Source organism: Geotrypetes seraphini, chromosome 3 (genome assembly GCF_902459505.1).
Source record: "Geotrypetes seraphini chromosome 3, aGeoSer1.1, whole genome shotgun sequence".
Classification (NCBI taxonomy): domain Eukaryota; kingdom Metazoa; phylum Chordata; class Amphibia; order Gymnophiona; family Dermophiidae; genus Geotrypetes; species Geotrypetes seraphini.
In genome coordinates this window covers 69,645,199-69,651,198 of record NC_047086.1, presented here as the reverse complement: position 1 = coordinate 69,651,198, position 6,000 = coordinate 69,645,199, and the positions used below count along the sequence as shown (strand labels likewise).

Here is a 6,000-nt window from a genome sequence, read left to right as displayed (position 1 = left end):
AACCTTCTCATTCAATCATTTTATCTTTTTATTAGGGCTGCAGATTTAATAACGCGATTAACACATTAAATTTTTAACACCTGATAAAATATTTATTTGCAGTTAACACTGCAGGCAGAAGGCTGGCTCTTCTGGACCCAGAAGCATGAAGTTCCATCAAGTTGCTACCTATCCTCCCTTCCCAGGAAGCATTTGGTCTCACCTCATTCTACAGAGCTGCATTGCCAGAACGGCACAGCCAGCCCAATGCGACATCTTGAGCATCTGCACATGCTCAAGTCCTGCCGGCTGGCTTCTGTCCTCTTCAAAACAGGAAGTTTGGTAGGGGGCAGAAGTCAGGGCAAAAAAGGAAAACTGCAGAAATGATGTACTCAAATCAGGAATTTCACTGAGCGTCAACAAATGTTGTTTTCCAAATAATGGTTCTCGTAGAACACCGGGACCCGACACTCCTTCCTCAGGGGTCCTATAGTAAAATGTATTAAATTGAGTGTTGATAAAATAAATATCTACAGAGTTTGGAACATGGGATGGTTGGCTTGGAGTGAAAAATATAAGGGTGGCAAAGAGTGAAAAGATTGGGTGGAAAAGTAGGCCCAATGGTGCAAAGGATAGATGTACAGATGGAGGCCGGACAACAATATAAAAGACTGAGTGTTGAAAACACATTGTGGAGAAAAACAGAATACACCCCTTACCATGTCAAGAAAAGACGCTTGTGAATTCCTCGTGGGGTGATACTGAGGGAATATAGGTGAAAGGTAAGCGGATGAGGTGAGCTTGGACATAAACAAAAGGAATAAATGAAGGCAGAGAGCGTAAAACTTAAGGGTTGATAAAATCAAAAATAAAATGCTCAAAGCTGTAAATCGAGCGGTCAATGTGATGCCAGTGATACAGCTCCTAGGGTCACCCCTTGCGACTGCCTCTGCTGGCTCCTGAGGCTTTTCTCAACCCTGGGCCCCCCAGCATGGAGAACTCACCCCATGAAAGCTCCACTGCATTTGTTTGCTTGCTCCACTACTGCCAAAAATTAAGCCCTCTTTTTGGGGGAGGGGTTTGTGTCTGTATGTTTGTTTTACTACAGTGTTAGAGAGAGGGCAGATGTAGATGGAAGGGGTAGAAAGTGCAGAGAAGGAGAGAGTAGACATTGGATGGAATTGGAAGGAGGAGAGAAGGCATAGATTGGGTGAGAGGGTGGGCAGAGGGCAGAAAAAGAGAGGGCAGGCATTTTTAGAGAAGAGAGAGAGCAGATACTGTTGCATATTGCATATATAGGTGACATTTTTTATAGGGGATGGAACAAAGAAGGGAAATAGTGCCCACAGAAGGAAAGGAGGCAGAAGTGATGGAGAGATATTGGACCAGGAGGGCAGAGGGGCGGGGCATCTTTTAATCACATGGTTAATCATAAAAGTTTTAATTGTGCGCTTAAAACTTTTAATCTTCCTACAGCCCTGCTTTTTATCATTTAATAGAAGATGTATTTAGCTAAAAGGAGCCATTGCCTTGTCAACATGAGCCTTGTTTTGCAAGAATCACTTGTTGTTTCAGGGCATGGTCCTCCTAATGTGAGCCTACAATACTTGGCCATACAATTCTAATGGTGATCATTTGTTAGCACCCCTTCATGAATTCCACCCCCCTCCTTAGTAGCTTCAGGGTAATTCTATAAAGTATGTATGAACAGTAACATGCAATATACATGCATTTCATAATGACATATACAGTATATACATATGTGCACGCACACACACACACATATCCCTAAATTCTACCTAAGCATTATTCTGTAAATACACAAATATCATATATGTATTTTATGGTTTGACTTACACATAGGTGGAGTGTGGGTGGGGCTCACACTTAGGTATGTAACTCTAGAATGCTATGAGTTATGTGCATATCACAGGAATTTTAGCCACTCACATACCAGCTCTTTGGTTGCCATAAGCATTTGTATCTAACATATATATTTAAATTCAAAATCTTAATATACTCAGCACTCAAAAAATAGATTTATGAACAGCACAGCTGCATCTTCTCATTTGTAATCTTCAGAAGCCTCAGAGGTGACCAGTTTCACACAAGCCACTCTACCTGTGATTCACCTGAATCACCATGGGCTTCACATGCTAATTCATTTGTTTTCCACCAAAAAGCATTTTTTGAAAAATCATTCTTGTTATTTCAGTGTACAAAAGTACTTAGCGTAAAAACGATGAGCCCCTTTATTTAAGGCACAGGCCAGATAGCCAGACATGGGCCATTTTTGCTCAAGCTGGATCAAAGGTTTGTCCTGATGCACTAAAAGAAGCTATACTTTCACTTATTAGTACTATGGACTCAGTGGCGTAGCGAGGGTGAGAGGTACCCAGTATGGAGGCACCCCTCCCCCATCCTCATAAGAATATAAGAATAGCCTTACTGGGTCAGACCAATGGTCCATCAAGCCCAGTAGCCCGTTCTCACGGTGGCCAATCCAGGTCATTAGTACCTGGCCAAAACCCAAGGTGTAGCAATATTCCATGTTACTGATCCAGGGCAAGCAGTGGCTTCCCCCATGTCTTTCTCAATAACAAACTATGGACTTTTCCTCCTGGAACTTGTCCAAACCTTCCTTAAAACCAGCTACACTATCAGCTCTTACCACATCCCAGTGGCGTACCTAGGGTATGTGACACCCGGGGCCCATCATTTTTTGACACTACCCCTCCCCCCCACACACACACACACTCAGAGCGCGAGGCAGCAGTTCTACCACTAGGCCACTCCTCACCTCCATATTATAGTCCCGCTATATCTTTTTAGAAATACTGCTTTTTTAGACTTCGAATATTGAGTAAGGTCAGAAACCTTTCCCACCAACAACACTTCTCTGTTCTGGTCCAATCTATCATATTATCCCGGCTAGATCGAGCTCCTTTCTGGCTGAAGACCCGGTATATAAAGCTAAGTTTTAGTTTAGTTTAGGACTCAAGGTAAAGTCACATCATGGACAGATACCCTGTTTCCCCGAAAATAAGCCCTAGCATGATTTTTAAAGATGCTCCTAATATAAGCCCTACCCCATAAATAAGCCCTAGTTAAGATCGACCCCCGAAGCCTCCCCCCCCCCCCGACACTTCTTGACGCCATCCCTGACACTGGTGCTGCCTGATTTGCTGAAAAAATCGTCAATTCAGCAACCCCCACCCCTGCTGCTTTAGAAGGCCTCGGAGCGGAGGTATGTCAGTCTCACGGTGGGAGAGTTGGTGGGGTTCTGCTGCACAAGGGGATGGGTGAGAGGGGAGGAATGATGCTGCAATGGGGGGGGGAAGGAAAGAGGAAGAACTGGGGTAGAGGAGAGGAAGGGAAAGATGATTGTTGTACATGAAAAAAAAATAAGACCTTCCCGAAAATAAGCCCTAGTGTGTTTTTTGGACCCCAAATTAATATATTTTCGGGGAAACACAGTACAAAGGCGTTATAATATTCTTAGTCTTATTTACCATTCTTTTCCCAATAATTCAGAGCATTCTGTTTGCTTTTTTGGCCGCTGCCACACATTGGGCAGAAAATTTCTGCCATAACAAGCAACCACTGTGCTAATTCATAACTCACAACTTACATCTCGCTGCACCAAAAATAAGCGCACTGACCTAACCCAAGAAAAGGATATTACAACTTGCATAGAATCAACTTTCTTTAAAACCAATAGAGCTGCTAAAACTGTACTCCTGTACAAGTATAAGACAGAGAATTAAAAACAAAACAAAACAAACCCCCAACCAAAGTAACACTTTCAAAGTTTAACTTTCTAAGACTGCCATCTTCCCACTCACTTCTTAAGCAAAAATAAAAATTTAGACTGCACAGCAGATGGCAGGCACACATAAAGTTTCAGAAAGAACAGTGCAAAACTGCAGCGTTTCAGGAGCAAAAAAAAGAAATGAAAGTAAGTTCTGAGCAACAGGAAAAGGGCCAATGGCCATCTGAAGCTCTGGCCTCTCCTATTTCATTTTCAAGTCGAGAAAGAGAGAGGCTGAAGTGAACTGTAATGTAGCCTTCCTCCAGAGATGTTACACGGAAATCCCAGCAAGAAAAGGCAGGCAGCATCAGAGGATAAAGTTCAAGGGTTAGTCACTGGAGGCGAGGCACCAAATGCACAAGGCAGGAAGAGCGCTGAGAGGCAAAAGAGGAAGAATTTCTGCTCAAGCCGGGACCCTGACCCCAGCTGGCAAATGTATGTTACCTGGGGGGAGAATATAAGGAGCAAAGAGCAGGGGATGGAGAGGGATATACAGGCAGGCAGAGCAGCCGGGGAGGGAGGCTGTATGATTAGTAAACAGGCAGTTCTTAGGGTGTGGACCATGCTGCTTGTTGGCGGCTCTCCGGACTTCTATGAGCTAGAGACGTTTATGTCACGGTGCTGAGGGGGGGGGGGGAGGGGGTTCTATCAAAGTTTCTCCACGACAACCGTTTTAGGTTCATAAGACGTGGCACGTAAGAGAAAGGCAAGTTGATGAATTTAACAGTGCCCTGGGCTAGTTTCAGCACCCCCCCAATCACTTTTAGGCTCTGCGGTTGTGGACTTGCAGAGCGACTGCGAGTGGCACTGGCACCCCCTGCCCTCCCGGCGTGCTGCACGGGGCAGTCACGCTTGTTGCCCACCCATTGTGACGGCCCCCACAAAGGAGGATCCCCTGGGGCACCAAAACTTCTTCCTGCCCTCTGCAGGAAAGAGAGAGATTCATCAGTCAGGGGGGTCTGTGGAATATTTGTTTGCTCCAGGCTTGGGTGTTTTTTTGTTTTTCTAACTTAAGCATGTATTTGTATTAGAGATTCTCAGCCAGTACCACTGGTTTTCCAAATTACATTATTATTTTTATGTTTATTGCAAATTAAAAAAATTTGTAATGTGTCTGATTAGAAGTCTTCTGTTTCTATGCACTCTTGCCTTCTACAAGTCAAACCCAGGTGTCAGCTTTAAGTTTTGCCATTCATACCCATCTTTCCTGTGCACTATGGGCTAGATTCACTAAGCAAACCGATCGCGCTCACTTTCTGACTCCAGCTCGATTCACTAACCTTCCTCCAGACCACATCCGCACCAGATCCGATCTGAGCATGCAAATGAGTAAAAAGGCATGTAAGTTTCTTAACGTGTCGATTCATGAAACCATTTCGTCCAAACCGACTGGCCTTTCCTGTCCAAAAAGTTACGACTGCTGAGGACCAGTCATTTACATCCTCGCCGACTATTTCTGCCTAGCAACTGACGCGTGCATGTTAAGAACCCCATTAGAAATATATATCTACCCCTCCAAAAATCCAAAATATATGTAAACTTTCATGTACATAAGCGTCAAAAATATTTTTTTTATGTTATGGGAATGTGCATAGTGAGCGCGGGAGTGAATCTCGGATTTGAAATGCGCATGGCGAGAAACTCACGGATTAACCCCGTGCTCTCCTTGCGCATTGTACATTTCAAATATCAATGCCAATTAACAAAAAAATCCAAAATCAAATATAACTTTTTAAGGGCCAGCTATCCCCCCCCCCCTTCCTTCCAGCTCGATTGTTGCGTGCATGTGACGTCATGGTGTCACTAGTGGTTGCTTTGTGCTTCACAGCCAATAGAGCCGCACAGCCTCCTGGGATTCGTAGGCTGTATATAACAGCGTGTGATCCCAGCGCATTCAACAGCTGTTAATTGTTGTGCTTTCTAGCAACTTAATAGTACTTTTCCAGAGAGAAATGGACGACGCTCGTCGGCTACACTATCTGCTTCTTTTATACGACAACAATGCTTTGTGTTAGGCGCATTCGGAGCCTGCTAATGACGTCCGCGATTAAACCATGCCCCCCTCCCCTCCTTTGGTTCTCTCTCCCTCCCTCTTTCCTTCCAATCCAACCTTGTCGCTGCCTGTAACTCTGATAAATTTCTGCTAAAATGTTCCAACATTTCCTTCCTCGTTGCTTGTAATTCCGACAAAATGTTGTAAATCCGTGTTC

General features: G+C 44.2%; 1 protein-coding gene across 1 annotated transcript in view; it reads left to right on the top strand.

Moving 5' to 3' along the window:
* The first annotated feature begins 4,010 nt into the window (after positions 1 to 4,010).
* The window catches only part of TMEM14A (transmembrane protein 14A), a 40,141-nt gene continuing 38,151 nt past the window's right edge, over positions 4,011 to 6,000 (top strand). The window contains exon 1 of the mRNA XM_033935805.1: positions 4,011 to 4,225. The gene's annotated coding sequence lies outside the window, so the exon portion shown is untranslated. The remainder of the gene's footprint in view (positions 4,226 to 6,000) is intronic.